This window comes from Molossus molossus, unplaced genomic scaffold, assembly GCF_014108415.1.
Source record: "Molossus molossus isolate mMolMol1 unplaced genomic scaffold, mMolMol1.p scaffold_m16_p_25, whole genome shotgun sequence".
Lineage (NCBI taxonomy): Eukaryota > Metazoa > Chordata > Mammalia > Chiroptera > Molossidae > Molossus > Molossus molossus.
The window spans coordinates 145,130-162,994 of NW_023425361.1; the positions used below are offsets into that span (position 1 = coordinate 145,130).

The 17,865-nt window shown below is 40.7% G+C and overlaps 1 pseudogene; it reads right to left on the reverse strand.

The window, feature by feature from the left end:
• Nucleotides 1-4,443: 4,443 nt before the first annotated feature.
• Nucleotides 4,444-9,995, reverse strand: LOC118641100 (annotated as a pseudogene).
• Between the last annotated feature and the right edge of the window lie 7,870 nt (nt 9,996-17,865).

The window sequence follows — 17,865 nt, forward strand, 5'->3', positions numbered from 1 at the left end:
TCCATCCCTTCACTTTCAACCTATGTGAGTCTTTTGTTGTGAGGTGGTTCCTTTGTAAACTACATCCATGAGTCATGCTTTCTTATCCAATCAGCTACTTTGTGTCTTTTTATCAGAGCATTCAATCCATTTATATTTAAGGTTATTATTGATATGTACTTATTTATTGCCGTTTTTTGTTTGGTGTGATTCTTTTTTCCTTCTTATTTCTTCTAATTACAGTAGTTGTTTTAATTGCAGTGCTGGTTTGGTGCTACTGTATTCCCTTAGCCTTTTTTTGTTTGAGAAGCTCTTTATTTGACCTTCTATTTTGAATTATAGCCTTGTTGGATAGAGTAGTCTTAGATTCAAATCCTTGTTTTTCATGACCTTGATTACTTCATGCCATTTCTTTCTGGCCTGTAGTGTTTCTGTTGAGAAGTCAGCTGAGAGCTTTATGAGGTTCCTTTGTAGGTAACCTGTTGCTTATCTCTTGCTGTGTTTAGGATTCTCTCTTTGTCTTTAATTTTTGGCATTTTAATTATTATGTGTCTTGGTGTGGGCCTGTTTGGATTCTTCTTCCTTGGGGCTCTTTGTGCTTCTTGAACTTGAATGCCTTCTTCCTTCACCAAATTAGGGAAGTTTTCTGTCACTATTTCTTCAGATATATTCTCTAACCCTTGCTCATTCTCTTCTTCTTGGGGAATGCCTATGATGTGAATATTATTATGTTTCCAGTTGTCCCACAGTTCTCTTAAGCTATCTTCCTGTGTTTTAAGTGTTTTTCCCTTTTGGTTTTCTGATTGGTTGATTTTTTTCTACCCTGTCTTCTAATTCACTGATCCGGTCCTCAGCTTCCTCTACTCTGCTGTTTAGTCCTTCAAATGTGTTCTTTTTTTCTGCTCTGTCATTCTTCATTTCTTCTTGGTGGTTTTTTATTTCCAATTGGTTGATTTTTAATGTTTCTATGTCTTTACTCATGGTGTTGATGTCCTTACTCATGCTGTTAAGCTTCTCAAAATTATGACTCTGATCTTCACTTCTGATAACTTGCTTAACTGCATTTCATTTATCTTATCTTTAGTAGAGGTCTTTTGTTCTTTCATTTGGGATTTGTTTCTTTGTGTCACCATTTTGGCTCTCTCAGTCGGTTTTGGAGTTTGCCATATTTTCCCTGTGGGTGTTGGTGTTCTGCTGTTTGTGGCTCCCTCTGCTGGGTTTGGATGCATGAGGGAAGACCCACATTAAACACCACAAGTCTTACTTTCTTGGGAAGATTTGCAAGCCTAGTAAAGTTTCAGTTATCCTCTAGCATTTTCCTTGGAGGCTATTAGTCTCAGTACTTGAAGAGCCTTGTGTTCTCAGTTGAGTGAAAAACTCTCTCAGGTGTTCGGTGTAAGAGGATTTCCTAAGTATGGGGCAGATGCTGGTTGTTATTGAGCCTCAATTTGCATTGCTTTGGCCCAGCTGGGTGGAGTTGACTGTCTGAGGGAGGGGCTGCTGCTTCTCCCCAGAGCCCTGGGAAGGAGCAAGATGCCCACTGTCCTGCATGGCCACAACTCAGCAAAAACCACAACCCTCCAAATCCCGAGTCTCCCCCCACAGTTCTAATACAGTCTGCCCTCCCTCTGCTGGAGCCTAAGGTTAGTGACTGTAGCTAATTTAGTGCTCTGTCCTGGCCCTCTGTGCTTTGGAGCTGGCTTGGGATTTTAACCCCGAGAGTGCTTTTCACAGCTAAAACTACTGCTGTCCGTGGGCTTCCAGTCTCCCTCTCACTCCGCAGACCTACCAGGCTTGATTCAGTGTCCCTGGTTATATGGTCTTCTCAAGCTGCTTTTCTGTTGCTTTTTCTCGACGATTTGTCTTTAGTTTAGTTGTAATTCCTATTTGATTTTGGGAGATTGTCTGTGTAGCTTTCATTCACTCCACCACCATTTTGGAATTCTAAAATGATTTTCATGGATAAAACATCACATAGTCTTGATAGAGACCCAAGAACTAGAAACTCTAGTCTCTACTCCCTAAATGCTTTGTTGAATCAATGTTCTCATCTGTAAAATGGGCATGAAAATCCCATCCTTCTCTCTTGCATAGGGCTGCTGGAAGGACTGTATCAGAGAGTAGACTGGAATGTCCTATATTGACTTTGGAACCCTGTATATATCTTAGACATATATCTTAGAAGTTTCCATTTTTTAAAAAGCAAGTACAGTTTGGTCATTTAGTGAATTAGACTATTCAATCCTGGTAAAGTCTAAGGCATGATGGCCAGTGAGAGTGTAGGAACTTGGTAAACACACAACACACTGCTTTAAAAAAAAATAAAATCAACATTTTATTTTTATTATTGATATTTTAGAGAGAGAGGAAGTGAGAGATAGAAATATTGATGTGAGAGAGAAACATCTATGAGATGCCTCCTGCATGTCCCCCACTGGGGATTGAACCCACAATATGGGCATGTGTCCTGACTGGGAATCAAACCAGGACCTTTCCGTCCATGGAACCACACTCAATTCCTGAACCACACCGGCTGGGCTGCCTTTTTTTTTTTTTTTTTTTTTTTAAAGTATGGCCCTTCAGCTCATGAAGTATCTGAGAAACCATGGGAACAAACATCCCCAGTCCAAGAGAAAGAGGTATGCCTTACTCTCTTTCAGGAAAAATACTTGAAGCTTCTCCAGCTCCTCAGGCTGAAAGCGAAGAGTTAAACATTGTTGTTGCTCATGGAGGAATCAATACCAGCCTTTGTTCTGTGCTGAAGAATGAGACAGCTCTGTTTGAATTGGAGTGTGGTGTGTGAAACACAGATAGCCTGTTCCAGGCCCAGCCTGGCCGGCAATTGCAAAGGAAACAACTTGATAACCCCAGGTGACTGTGACAATGAATGCCACTGGGGACTTGAAAATGAGAATGTCAGTGCATTGCTTCTGTTTATCTATTTTTTGAAGACAGAAGTGGAAAAGCTTTAAAGCAAATATTGTCTTGAAATGATACAATATTGTCAAAATCTTTTGTTAATCTAGCCCAAGATCTAGGTATGCCTCAGATATAGTGGGTTCAAGCACTTTCTGATTATGTGGTCATATGTTAATCAGAGAAGCCCAGTGAGGGATACTGGTAATAGTGGACCTGTTTCAGTTGAAGGGGAGTGGAGCCCACGGGGCTGGTCCCTGACTATATTTGTCCAGTGATTGTCATCTTTAAGATGGAATTCCTTTGGCTCTGGTCACTCTATTCTGGTTGTCCAACCCACCTGTTAGGTCATTCAAATGATGCCCTTTCCTGCTCGGCCTCTCAGGTAGAGTCATCAGGGGTCACCTGGATGCTTGAGACTAGGACTATGTTATCTCTTATCTCTAGTTATGGAGGTTAGTGTATACTTGCTAAATTTACCTGAACTTTCCATTCTGTCCACCTTTCCATTGCTACCTGTACTTGAGTTCTTCCTCATTCCTCTGTCCATCTCTGGAATGTGTCTATTCTCTGAATTCTTGGCTCCTTCTGGTATGGGCTATCTTACTGATATCGAGACTTTCATTAAAACTAAAATGCATTACTTGAGTGGAGACTTGAACTCACTGAAGATATGTAGGGGACTTGACTGCCAAGAGGAACACAAGTAGGTATTAAATAAGTTCTTTCTCCACAGCTGATCACTTATGCATGTCTATATCCACTCGGGGAACATTTACTGAGCACCTGCTACATGTCTGATACTGTTCCAGATGACAGAAATACAGCAGAGAATAACAAATGGAATCCCTGCTCTTATGAATCTTATTTTCTAGTGGAGCAAAACCAATATAAATAACAAGAGAAAAAATATAAAAAATAATAGGTACCATCATGATCATTCATACAGGGTGATGTAACAGGGTGGCTAGGTGCCTCTGAGTGTAGTCAGAAAAAGCCTTCCTGAGAAGGTAGCAGGCTGTGAGCTGAGTGACGGGAAGGAGCTGGTCCCGCAGAGATGAGACAGAGCATCTTGACGAGAGGGAAGAACTGGCACCCGGGCCCCGTGGGCGCTCTCAGAGCCAGTGGGAGCCCGGCAGCTGGTGGGAGCCCAGAGCTCTGAAGGGCTCAGGTTGGGTAGGGCTGTGGAAGCCAGGGTGAGTAATGCAGCTTTTATTTATATATCTACAGTATTATTTATATTAACAATGCTTGCAGTTTGATGACTATTTTGAAAAAAATCAAGTTGTAAACTTTTATTACAAGTGAAAAATAAGAATCTCAACCTGAGCAGATATGAAACGGTTTTAAAACCTAAAGGTAAATTGAGAAAGAACAGGCTTTTTTTTTTTTTTTAAACCATGTTTGTCGTTAACCCAAAAGAGACATCTTTAGCTAAAGGTAGTAAAAACTCCTGACAGCATAGGTAATGCAGATAGTTCTAATCACCTGGTCCACAGGCCAAAAGCAAGCACTTCAGGTCTCCAGCTCCCATCTTCAGTTCATTTCTCATTGCTGTAATTCCATGTTCTTTTCTTCTTGTTGGATGACTACTCTGGATGACAGCAAGGGGACGAGCCCCACCCTCCTTAGCCTGGGGGAGGACAAATTCTCAGCTGGTGGATGGGCTGCTCTTGTCTCTTTGCCATCTGTGGTTTCAGGTTTCCTGGGCATCTGAGTCCGTAACTGAAGCAGTGGTAGTTCACGCTGAGGTGGCTGCTGACCTTTGGTCTCATCTCCTTGACTTGCCTTCTCTTCCTCACTGCATGCTCTCTAGACTGCCTTTGGGTAGGAGGACCCATGAGGAATCATGGTCTCTAACCCCACACAGATTCTGTCTCTCTGGTCAGCCTTGTTCCCCTGCACCCTGATTGTCAGCACCCTCTGCCCCTTCTCCCCGCACAGGAGGGTTGAATACTGTGGTCCCCACCGCAGGTCTCTTTATGTAGAAAGGCAGGAACCATTCCCTGCCACAGGGCTGGTAAGGTTGGGCCTGGCCTTCGGGAACACTCCCCGATCCCTCATTCTCCACCCCCCACTGTTCTGGTAGTTCTGCAGGTATGGTGTGGGGGACCCCCATGGTATGGATAGCTTATAGTCTGCTGCCTTTTTATTGCCTCACCCTGGACTTCCACCAGGGCCTGTAATCTTTGCTGCCTTCATACCCTTTGCTCCTTCAACAGCATCAAACTTCACAGTCTCTCCATCTTCTGCACTGAAAAGAGGCATCCTGGGATTTTTCTTTTTCATGGGAGTCTGGTGTGCCAATACATCTTCCTGTTGATGAACCCACATCCGTTTCTTACACTGGACCATTTGACTGGTACCCAGACCTTTGTTGTGGTGACCTTCTTGTCCCGAGAGGCAGGACCTACCCACACAAGCCTGCCTGCGCCTTCTCTGCTGCACTTGGTGTGGGGCTGGGTGTCAGCAGCCTCTGGCCTAGGGCAGTGGGAGGCTGCTGGGTCTCCGTGTGCCGTTCATGGTTTGCGGTGATGGTGACTCCTGGGGTATGAGGATAACTAGGCCAGCAGCAGTGGCAGGCTGCTCAGGACACTCTGGGGTCAGCTTTCTGCTCCTGCTATGGATGTGCAAATGTTCCTGTTAATGTAAGAGGAAGACATTGGGTGATAACAAAATCAAACCTTTTATTCTTAGGTGACCATAAATTCACATGCAGTTGCAAGAAATAAGGTGAGAGCTTCTGTGTATCCTATGCTCAGTTTCCCCCCAATGTTCACATCTTGCGACAGTGTAATGCAGTATCACAGCCAGCATGGCGGCATGGATATAATGGACTGATCTTATTTAGATCCCAGGTTTACTTGTAGTTATGTGTGTGCATGTGCACTTGTGTGTGCTTAGTTAGTTCTATGCAATCTTATCACCTGTGTAGAGTCATGTATCCATCACCACAAGGGGCATTTGTGTTGCCCCTTCATGGTCACATCCAGGTTTCTGCCACCTCCATCCCTAGCCCTAACCCCTGACAACCACTAATCTGTTCCTCATTTCTGTAATTTTGTCATTTCAAAAATGTTATATGTGCACAATTTGTAATATATAACCTTTTGGATTGGCTTTTTTCAACATCAATTTGTATCATTATGCATCTTAATAGTTTCTTTCTTCTCACTGCGGAGTAATAGTACGTGGTACGGATGTGACACAGTTTATATAACTATCGCCCACAGAGTGTTTCTGGTTTTCAGCTAGTATGAATAAGGCTGCTACGAATGCTTGTATAGCGGCTTAAATGTGAACCTGAATTTTCATTTCTCTTGGAGAAATACCTAAGAGTGCAATTCTGGGTCATGTAATATGTGCACGTTTAGTGTTTTTAGGAAGCTGCCAAAATATTTTCCGGAGCCACTGGGTCATTTTAAGTAGTGGATAATGATCTGATTTATTATTTGTTTTTGTTAGATAACTCGAGATGTTCTTTGGGATGCAGATTGTCCCTTTACTAAATAGACACCAGCGCTGAGCTCAAAGGGCTTGGGCTAGGGAGACAGTAACAGAGATGGAGAGAAATAAACTTTACCTCAGGCCAAAGGTGGAACTTTTCTGACAGTTACCCACGAAAGGATGAAATAGAACATCCACCTCATAGGATGTGGAGGGTTATGGGTCAAACACACAGAGAGCTTGGCACATACAGAAAGTCTAGGAATTAAGAGCTATCATCATTGAGTTTGATCTCTATTTTAATATGTGCAGGTTCCTCATTGTCTTTTGATTTTTTTCTTTGTCAATCCTCACCCGAGGATATTTTTCCATTGATTTTTAGATAAAGTGGGAGGGAGGGAGGGAGAAAAAAAGGAGGAGAGAGAGAGAGTGCGAGAGAGAACATTGATGTGAGAGAGATACATCAATTCGTTGCCTCTCTCACGACCCTGACAGGGGCCAGGGATCCAACCTGCAATCCAGGCACATGCCCCTGATTGGGGAATCAAACCCATAACCTTTAGGTCTGAGGGCTGATGCTCTAACCACTGAGCAAAACCAGCCAGGGCTTGTATTTTATTGTATTTAAAAAAATATGTTATGCCTCCTTAATTGCCCAGGGTTTCCTTGTTTGTTTGTTTTCTGACTAAATTATTAAAGAAGACCAAATCTCTGCCTTCATGAACAGATGCCAGCCTTTACAAAGCTCTTTGGAGAATGAGACGCAACAAAGAATTTTTTTTTTTCCATCTTGCTGTGCTTCCAAGTACCTGACTATTCTCTCTGCCCCATTATAAGAACACGTACGCTGATGAAAGGGTTCTGGGTCTCATGGAGAATGAGACAATAGCTGCGTCTGGTTGGAGCTGTAACCTAGTTGGTCACACTGTGATGGAACCCAAGTGTGTGGAAAACTGAGCTTGGAACTCAGTGTGCTGGTGCCTCACGAACACAGTCAGAGAACTTGTCCCGCTTGCTCTCGTGTCCGGCTTTCCACGAGGTAAGCAGCAAGGTAGAAGAGAGTGTATGGAGCCTACATGTGCCACAGTCTTAATGCCTTTCATTTTATTTAATCCTCTATGTAATCTCATATGGTAGTTAGCTCAGTCTCCATTTTACATGTGCAAAGGGAAGGCCCACACAGACTAATGTGCTCAACACTAGTAGTTAGTAGAGTCAAGATTTAAATGAGTTATGTGTGAAATGTTTGTTCTTTTTCCACGTACAGGCTGAAAGATGTGCAGTAGCAGGTCTGAGGTATTTGACTCTCTTTCCTTCTTCCTCTAATTCTGTTATTCAGGACGCTTCCAGGCTCGGTGATTGAAGCTCAGCTCTAAACTGGCTTCCAATACAAAGGCAATTTAGAGGTGAACAACTTAAAATATTAGCTTCAGAAATAGCTAGATCTAGGTGCTCAAACAATATCATCAAAAGTGAGTTCTCCACATCTCTAGATTCTTCAGTGTTGTTTTGGTTTTATTTTCTGACAGGCTCTTAAATCAGGACGGTTCCAAAGCATTGCGGCTCATGTTTAAAATTTCCAAATCTGTGGAGAAGGCCTCTTGTCCGATTGCTTTGGAAAAGTTCTGAGGTTGACTTTGGATGGATGTAGGTCTGTGCTAATCCTGAATTAATCACTGAGGCCAAAAAGTGGAACTAAATTGATTGGTGAGACCTTGGCATAGGCCCACCCCTGGATCTTGGGGTTGTTATCAAGCCACATAAACATGAAGTAGAAAAGAGAAAAATATTGGGTTGCTATTATAAAAATGGCATATAGACATTGGGTAGGAAAAATCAATAAAAGGCCTCTACAATACTCTATTAATACCACCTTAATAAAGCTTTTCCTTGATTTCCTTCTCCTTTCCCCTCTCTCTCCCTCCTTTCTTTCTATGTTTATTAAGTATATTCATATAAATTGTCTTAGATCCTTCTTTGGACACTACAAGATAGGTAATAAGGATTTATTATTGTTATTCTCATTGTATAGAGTAGGACATTGAGACCCAGAGGATAAAATGACCCTCTTTTCTCTACAAGAATTTGTCCATGAAGAAAAATAGTCAGAACTGGTGAGGTTCAGTGATATTTGTATGTCTAAACAAGAGAGGGATAATCATTTGTGCCCATGAGAAATCAAAGCTGGGACCTTGACCTCATTTGCAGAGAGCTACTAGCTCTTTAGAAAAATAAGGCAGTGAATGGTGTGGGAGAAGTAATGCACACTCCAATGTCTAATGTGTTACTAGACTGAGAAGGCCCAGGGGCAAATGTGGCTCATTCGATGACTATAATATGAGCTATGTGTCATTAGGGGCCCTCAGAGAGGATTTATAAAGAAACACACTCTATGTAGTTAGAAGCAAACCCTCTTCTTTATTCATTGTCAACTGTTTTTTAATGTTGAGGGACTTGGTGCTTAGTCCAGAGAAGCTATAAATGTGTTTGAGGCACAGTCGAATGGGATCTGTGGTTCTTCTGCACGGATGATAAATCACGGGCACCATTAGCCTGGCTCTCCTTGATCAAAAAGTGTGTCAAGTTGAGCTTAGGAAATGAACCACCATTGCCTAATGTGATTATGAATTTGGGGTTTAACAGGCTTCACTGAATCATCTACAGCTTTTAAAAATAATTTAAACAATTTTCAATTATAGTTGACAGACAATATTATATTAGTTTCAGGTGTACAATGTAGTGATTAGACATTTTTATATCTTAGGAAGTGATCACCCCAATAAGTCTGGTACCCATCTGACACCATATATAGTTATTATAATATTATTGACTATATTCCCTATGCTGTACTTTACATCCCTGAGACTATTTTTATAACTGCCAATTTGTACTTCTTAATCCCTTCATCTTTTTCACCCAGTCCCCCCACCCCCTTAACCCCCAAATCTGGCAGCCATCAGTTTGTTCTCTGAATCTGTGAACCATTTACAGCTTTAAGAGATGTCCCTGTCTGAGGCTCATGCTTTCAAAACATGTCAAAAAATGGCATTGCTTAGAAATATCATGAATATTAACTAATTATTCTCCATTTTCTATTACAGTTAACTCAATCAGAAGGAGGTGGTATACTCCTTTTAAACAATTATTCATTCAAGGCATATTTTATAAGTATTTGTTGTATACTTTGTGTCTGTCAACTAGTTAGGTTAAAATGAACACATGTGGTCCTTGTCCTCAAAAGTCTTATGCTCCAGATTGGAGTGGGTCAAATAGTCATACTGGAAGATGGGCAGACATTAGATGGAATCTCAATTCATCTGCAAATGTTATGTCAAGTCTCTGGCCTTGGTGTCCTTATAAATGGGTAAATATTACCTCCTATGGAAATAAAGCTAAAGAGTCAATTTCTCTAGAGTGCCTATCATGTGGCAAAAATTAGAAGGTCAGATATCTTAGCACTTTTCCTGTTTTCCAGCACTGTCTTGACAGCTTACCTTCCCCTCCTTACTCCCTTCCAGTTGACCAAGAACTGAAAACAAAACTTACTGTGTCACTTGGGAAGAGTCACTCTGCCCAGATTCTCCTATATTCTCCTTGTATAAGGACTCATCAACTGAGTGGAGAATGCTGGGATGGACCATAGACATCCCCATCTTTGAGGAAATAAATATTGTCCCTCAAAGGAAAATAATCAACGTATATCTAGGGACAGCCCAGTTGTGCATTAGAATCACCCCAAGGACCGGGTTAAAATACATGGAAATACTCCAATGCAGCAAAGCTCCGTTGGGCTTTTCTGTTTAAAAAAATGTTCACCACTGTGATGTATTCATACAATAGATTCAGTGCTCAAAAGAAACAGGTTATCATGCCATGGAAAGACATGGGGGAAACTTAAGTCCATATTACTGAGTAAAAGAAGCCAGTCTGAAAAGGCTACATACTGTATGAATCCAACTATATGACATCCTGGCAAAGGCAATGGTGACAGAAAAAAATCAGTGGTTGACAGGAGTGGGGCGGTAGGGAGAGGAATGGGTAGACAGAGCATAGAGAATTTAAAGGATAGTGAAACTGTTCATATAATACTGTAATGCTGGATAGATGCTATTATGCATTGCCCAAACACATAGAGTGAGCAACCAAAGAGGGACCCTGATGTAACCTATGGACTTTGGTTGATACAAATGTGTCAGTATTGGTTCATCAGTGGTAACAAATGTACCACCCTGGTGCTGGATGTTGGTAGGGGAGGCTGAGTATCTGCAGTGGTTATATGGGAAGGTCTCTGTAATTTTCCTCTTTATTGCTGTGAATCTAAAACGACTCTAAAAAATAGTGTATTAATTTTAAAAATGTGTTCACTAGATGATTATAATTTAGAGCATATTTGAGACCCCGAAGTAAACTGACCCCATGCCATCATTTTACAGATTCGAAATAGAGACAGAGGAAGAGAGAGAGGACACAATACCTGGGGAGTTTATGGAGAAAACAGCAATAAAAATTAAGCTTCCTCGCTCCTTCAGGGCTCTGTCCCGTCCCCCACCCTGGTTGATGAATCCTTGCAATGTCCCCCAGTGGTCCTGTGTTCTGGATAAGCAATGAATATTCAGCTTTATAGTTGTCCAACTCTCTTGGGAGCTAGGGAAGGAGTGAAACTGATTCCTACTCCATTAATTGCTTCTGGAGCCAGGTTAGTGTGTGTGTGTGTGTGTGTGGGGGGGGGGATTCTGAGGCTGGGGAAACTATTCAGGTGACCTGGCAAGACTGGAAAATTTTGCTTCTATTTTCTGAAGTGCAGTTGGCATATTATTTTACCTCCCCATCTCTCAATCTCATCAACATTTGTGCCATGCTGTGATACCTTTGTTCAAGGGGCTCAGCAGTTTGTGCACATGGACCATATGTCCAGTACCTTGAAGGTACCTTTAGACATATTCTCTTTGAGTACTGCAACATTCTTCCACTGTAATTTCCCACTGACCTTATATAGGAAGACCCCGAAGATCAGAAATTAGTGCACGTGGCATAAGGTTGCAGATAGGTTGTTGCAGAGCTCAAACTTGAACCCAGATCTTTCTGACCACAAAGCCAGTGATCTCTCTGAACCAGGTTGCAGAAGGGATTGTAAACATGGAAGGTGTGACTACTGCTCTTTGTTCTTGGGCTCTTGGAGACACATTCTTCGGAAGAGGAAAGTTGACCTTTTTTCAGCATATCTGAAAGGGCTAGCTACACTCTGGTCCACAGGAAGTTCTTTCTACTTCTAAAAATTCCTAATGAGCACAAGTTTGCCTGGAGTCCACTTGGTCATGTATTTCAGGATGTCTGGCACTGGCTGCTCCTGGGCTGCATACCAAACAGGCAGTGAGGCCCTTGGACTGAATAAACAGCCGAAGACAGAGCGGCGGGTCCACTTCAGACAGGGCAGAGGTGACTGGGCATCAAATCAGCCAGTGCAGCTCCTTTTATTTCTGTTCATTTGGATGATTATGAAATGGATCGCTTTTTCATTTTGATTTTTTTCCTTTTGGCATGGAAGAGGGATATTTATCTCATGATAGAATTTTAAAGCTGTGTGTCAGGTTTTGGGTCTCTAAATGCCACTCCAGAATTAACATAATAAAAGACATTATATTTCAATGTATGTGCGGAAAAAGCAAAAATACCAGCGACCCAGAGTTGAGAATAAGGGGCTTGGGAGCTGTTCGCTCTCTGGCATGACTCCCTAGTTGGCTCTGTGCTTTTGGTGGGCCAGCTGTTCTTGACACAAGGGGGAAGGTAGCTCAGTCATGGGGGCTGGCAGCTCTCTGTGGAGAAATGATTGCTATTGCACCATCAAAAGTTTCAGCTACCCACAGCCGACCATGTCTCTAGATAGTAAATGGAAAATTCCAGAAATAAACAATTCATAAGTTTAAAAATAAGTGTAAGCCCAAAGTAGCATTTTTCTAAAATGGAGTTTGGAGTCAGAATGGCCAGAGTCTAAATTCAGTCTCTTCTATCCACCAGCTTTGTCACTCCAGGGAGTTTGAATTTCCCCAAATGGGAAATTGGCACCTCGTGAGGGTTCAGTGGGATGACGTGGTCATGTATTTAAATGCTGGGCACATTGCTGATGCTCAGAAAATGCTCATTCCCGGTCTCCTCTTTTCCACTGTTCACGGCTGATTGATATGGTTAACCAGGAGGAGGAGGACTTTGTTGCTTCTAACTTTATTTATTTATTTATTTATTTATTTATTTATTTATTTATTTAAATTATTTAATTTTTGTTTTACAGATGTTTCTCCTTTTCCACCCATTGACACCCTCCTCCCATTTCTGCCTCCCCAGTATTGTCTATGTCCATTGGTTATGCTTATATGCATATTCGTTCCATCTTTATATTTCCTTTGAGAACTCTCAGTCAGCAGAGAGAGGTGTGGGATAAACAGCTGAGGAGAGGAGAGACAGGATTTGTCAAGCAGAGAGATCAAGAGCAGAGAAAGGAGAAACTAGATTATTTAGTGCGTGTGGTGGGGGATGGGCAGTGGAAACAAAAGTGGACGGTGAGGAGATGAGAGAGTCAACGGAAGTGTGGGACAGGGAGGGGTGAATTGCAGGGTCTCTGTTGGACCCACCTTTTATAAGCTCTAATATAGTTTTCTTGGGTGGGAACCAGAGAGCCACACTCAGGATGAGAAAAAGGGTCTGTCCTTATCTATTGCAGTTTGAGTTGTATTATTTTTAGATATTTGACCTTCATTCCTTAAGAGGGCCCCATGTTTGCAGTTTAATCCTCTCAAAATATTCTTACATTTACCTAATTCCAGAGTATTGTTCTTTTTTTTCTCACTGTCTCTGACTCTTTCTACATCTTTCCCTTGAATAAGGCAACTGTTTTCTTTGGCTTGGCCATTGTTCCCCTTCCTGGTTGTGTCCTGACACCTCCTCTTTGATTCCATGTGTTCAAGCTGCTCTATGAATCTCTCAAACGAAGGAGCCCTGTCTTCTGGAACCAAGAGGGCCTTGGTTCGGCTGACCGAGATCCCTTGCTAAAATTAATTCAGCTCCCTGTAAAGGGGAATCTGAAAGACTTTTGTCTTTATCAGCCAAAGAATTTGGATATGGTCATTGAACTTTACAATCAAAACAAACTTTAAGGGCCTCAGATTGCTTCCAACTGTAATATGTTTGAAAAAGCATGCTAAATTACAAATTTATTTTTCTTTTTTATCCTTACCTGAGGACATTTTTGCATTTTATCTTCAGATACAGAGGGAGAGAGAGAGGGAGGAAGAGACAGAGAGAAATATTCGATCTGAAAGAGACACATCAAGTGGTTGCCACCCACACAACCCCAACCAGGGCGGGGACAAACTGCAACCCAGGTACCTGTCCTTAGCAGGAACCGAACCTGGGACTCTGGTTCGCGGACTGAGGCTCTGGCTGCTGAGCCAAACTGGCCAGGGCCAAATTTGTTTTTCTCTCTTTACCCAAGCATCTGTGCAGAAGAAAACAACCTAATGTAGAGAAATAAAATGAAATAATTAAAAAGTTGCAAAATGTGAGACCACTACGATAAAACCAAGCAAGCCCATTGCAGATAATGGTTATCGGTTTGCAGTTAACATGGGGCGAGGACAATTCATGACTGGTGATAACATTCAACTGAAAGGAAGTAAATTAGATGTAGACAAGGCCAGGAGAGGATTACAAACACATGCAGGGCCAGACAGTACCAAGGGAGGGTGGGGACAGGATTTCACCTTTATCAGGTAATTAAAATAATGCTTTATATTCACAGTAGGAGTTTAAAGTAGAAACTGGAGTCAAGAGGCAGTAAAACAGAGTGGGGAGGAGAGAGAGAATGTGCAAAGATCACTGGAAACTATTTGGGTTGGGAAACTAAAGAATTACAGAAGGTTTACTATGCGCCAAATGCTTTTGCATATCTAATCTCATTTAAGCCTTAATGGCAACCCTGTAAAGTGTGATTAGCAGTCTTATATCTGTGGGGATAGTGGCTCAGATATGTAAGTTGCCCAATTGTTTATTTAAAGAATGTTTGTTTATTTATTTTTGTTACAGATGTTTCTCCTTTTTTCCTTCATTGACACCCTCCTCCCAATCTGACCCCACCCCCAGCCTTATTGTCTACTATGTCCTTGTCTATGCATACAGGCATATAAGTTCTGTGGTTTATCTCTACCCTCCCCCCACGTCCCCTTCTTCTGAGGTTTGTCAGTAGGCACCCCACTTCCATGTCTGCGGGTTTATTTTTTTATTTTTTTACAAATTGCTTTCTTTATCATCTCTTTCATGTATCATTCTTTTTTTTTTCAGTTTTATGCTCAAAATTTTGTAGTTTTTAAAAAAATATATATTAATTTATTTTTGTTACAGATGTTTCTCCTTTCCCCCCAAACCCCTTCCTCTTCATCCAGCTCCCCCACCCCCTTAACATTGTTGTCTATGTCCATTGGTTATGCATACATGCATATATACGTTCTTCAATTCATCTCATCCACTGCTCCCCCACCCCCCTACTCTGAAGTTTGTCAATCTGAACCATATTCCTTTCTATGTCGCTGGGTCTATTTTGTTCATCAGCCCACCTTGTTCATTATATTCCACAAATAAGTAAGATCATATGGTATTTGTCTTTCTCTGATTGGTTCATTTCGCTTAGCATAATACTCGCGAGGTTCCTCCATGTTGTCTCAAAGGATAAGAAATCTTTCTTTCTTATAGCTGCATAGTATTTCATTATATATGTACTACATATTTCCAGTATATATGTACCACAATTTTTTTATCCATTCATCTATTGATGAACACTTGGGCTGTTTCCAGATCTTAGCTATTGTAAATAGTGCTGCTATGAACATGGGGGTACATATATTCTTTCTGATTGGTGTTTCAGGCTTCTTAGGATATATTCCTAGAAGTGGGATCACTGGGTCAAATGGCAATTCAATTTTTAATTTTTTGAGGTAACACCATAGTGTTTTTCATAGTGGCTGCACCAGTCTGCATTCCCACCAGCAGGGTACTAGAGTCCCCTTTTCTCCACATCCTCACCAGCACTTATTGTTTGATGATTTGTTGATGGCAGCCATTCCGGCTGGTGTGAGGTGATACCTCACAGTTGTTATAATTTACATCTCTCTGATGATTGGTGATGTTGAGCATTTGTTCATATGTCTCTTAGCCATTTGTATGTCCTGTTTGGAGAAGTGTCTATTTAGGTCCTCTGCCCATTTTTTAATGGGGTTCTTTGTCTTCCTTTTGTTGAGTTGTCTGAGCACTCTATGCATTTTGAAAATTAACCCCTTATTTGATGTATCATTGGCAATTATGCTCTCCCATAGAGTGGGTTCCCTTTCCATTTTGATGGTTGTTCCTGTTGCTGTGCAGAAGCTTTTTAGTTTGATGTAGTCTCATGTGTTCATTTTCTCCCTTGTTTCTGTTGTCTTAGGTGATATATCAGTGAAAATTCTGCTGCGTATGATGTCTGAAATTTTGTTGCCTTTATTTTCTTCTAGAATTTTTATGGATTCATGGGTCACATTTAAGTCTTTTATCCATTTTGAGTTTATTCTTGTGTATGGTGTAAGTTGATGGTCTAGTTTCATTTTTTTGCATGTAGCTGTCCAATTTTCCCAACATCATTTATTAAAGAGGCTGTCTTTATTCCATTGTATGCTCTTGCCACCTTTGCCAAATATTAATTGAGCATAATGTTTTGGGTCTATTTCTAGGTTCTATGTTCTATTCCATTGATATCTATGCCTATTCTTGTGCCAGTACCAGGCTATTTTGATTACAGTAGCTTTGTAGTATAACCTGATATTCGGTATTGTGATCCCACCTACTTTGTCATTCTTTTTAAGATTGCTGTGGTTATTCGAGGTCTTTTTTGGTTTCATATGAACTTTTGAAGTATTTGTTCTAGTTCTGTGAAATATGTCATTGGTATTTTGATGGGGATTGCATTGAATCTGTAGATTGCTTTGGGTAGTATAGACATCTTTATTATGTTAATTCTTCCAATCTATGAACAAGGTATGTGTTTCCACTTTTTTATATCTTCTTCTGTTTCTTTTTTCAATGTCCTGTAGTTTGCTGCAAGTAGGTCCTTTACTTCTTTGGTTAAGTTTAGTCCTAGGTATCTTAATTTTTTTGCTGCAATGGTAAATGGGCTTGCTTTTTAAATATTTCTTTCTGTGAGTTCATTATTGGTGTATCAGAATGCCGTCGATTTTTTTATGTTAATTTTGTGTCCTGCTACCTTGCCAAATTCGTTTAAGTCCAGTAGATTTTTTATGTAGTTTTCAATGTACAATATTATGACATCTGCAAATAATGACAGTTTCACTTCCTCCTTTTCAATTTGAATCCCTTTTATTTCTTACTTTTTTTTATGTCTGATTGCTATGGCCAAGTCTTCCAGTATTATGTTAAAAAAGAGTGGTGAAAGTGGGTATCCCTGTCTTGTTCCTGTTCTGAAGGGAAACACTTTTATTTTTTGCCCATTGAGTATGATGTTCACTGTAGGTTTTTCATATATGGCCTTTATTATGTTGAGATATGATCCCTCTATTCCCACATTGCTGAGTGTTTTTATCAGAAATGAATGCTGAATTTTGTCGAATGCTTTTTCAGCATCTATTGATATGATCAGGTGGTTTTTATTCTTCATTTTGTTTATGTTGTGTATCACATTTATTGATTGTGAATATTGTACCAGCCTTGCATCTCTGGGATGAATCCCACTTGGTCATGGTGAATAATTTTTTTTAATGTATTGCTGAATCCAATTTGTTAGTATTTTGTTAAGGATTTTGGCATCTGTGGTCATCAGGGATATTGGCCTGTAGTTTTCTTTCTTTGTAGTGTCTTTTTCTGGTGTCATAAAACAAGTTTGGAAGTCTTCCTTCTTCTTGAATTTTTTGGAATAGTTTGAGGAGAATGGGTATTAGTTCTTCTTTGAATGTTCGGTAAAATTCCCCCGTGAAGCCTTCCGGGCCTGGGCTTTTGTTTGCTGGGAGAGTCTTGATTACATCTTCAGGTTTTTTTTTTGCTGTTATTGGTCTGTTCAAGTTTTCTATCTCTTCCTGGTCCAGTTTTGGGAGACTGTGTGTTTCTAGAAATTTGTCCATTTTGCTTAGATTGTCCAATTTGTTGCTGTATAATTGTTAATAGAATTTGTTAATGATCCTTTGTATTTCTGTGATGTCAGTTGTTACTTCTCCTTTTCTATTTCTGATTATGTGTATTTGGATTCTCTCTCTTTGTTTCTTGGTGAGTCTAGCAAAGGGTCCATTAATCTTGTTTATGTTTTCAAGGAAACAGCTCTTTGTTTCACTGATCTTTTGATTTATTTTCTGTGTTCTCTATGTTGTTTGTTTCTGCTCTAATCTTTACTATTTCCTTCCTTCTACTTGCTCTGGGGTTTTCTTTTTGTTTGCTTTTTAGTTCTTTAAGCTGTGAGGTTAGATAGTCAATTAGGAATTTTTTTTTGTTTCTTGAGGT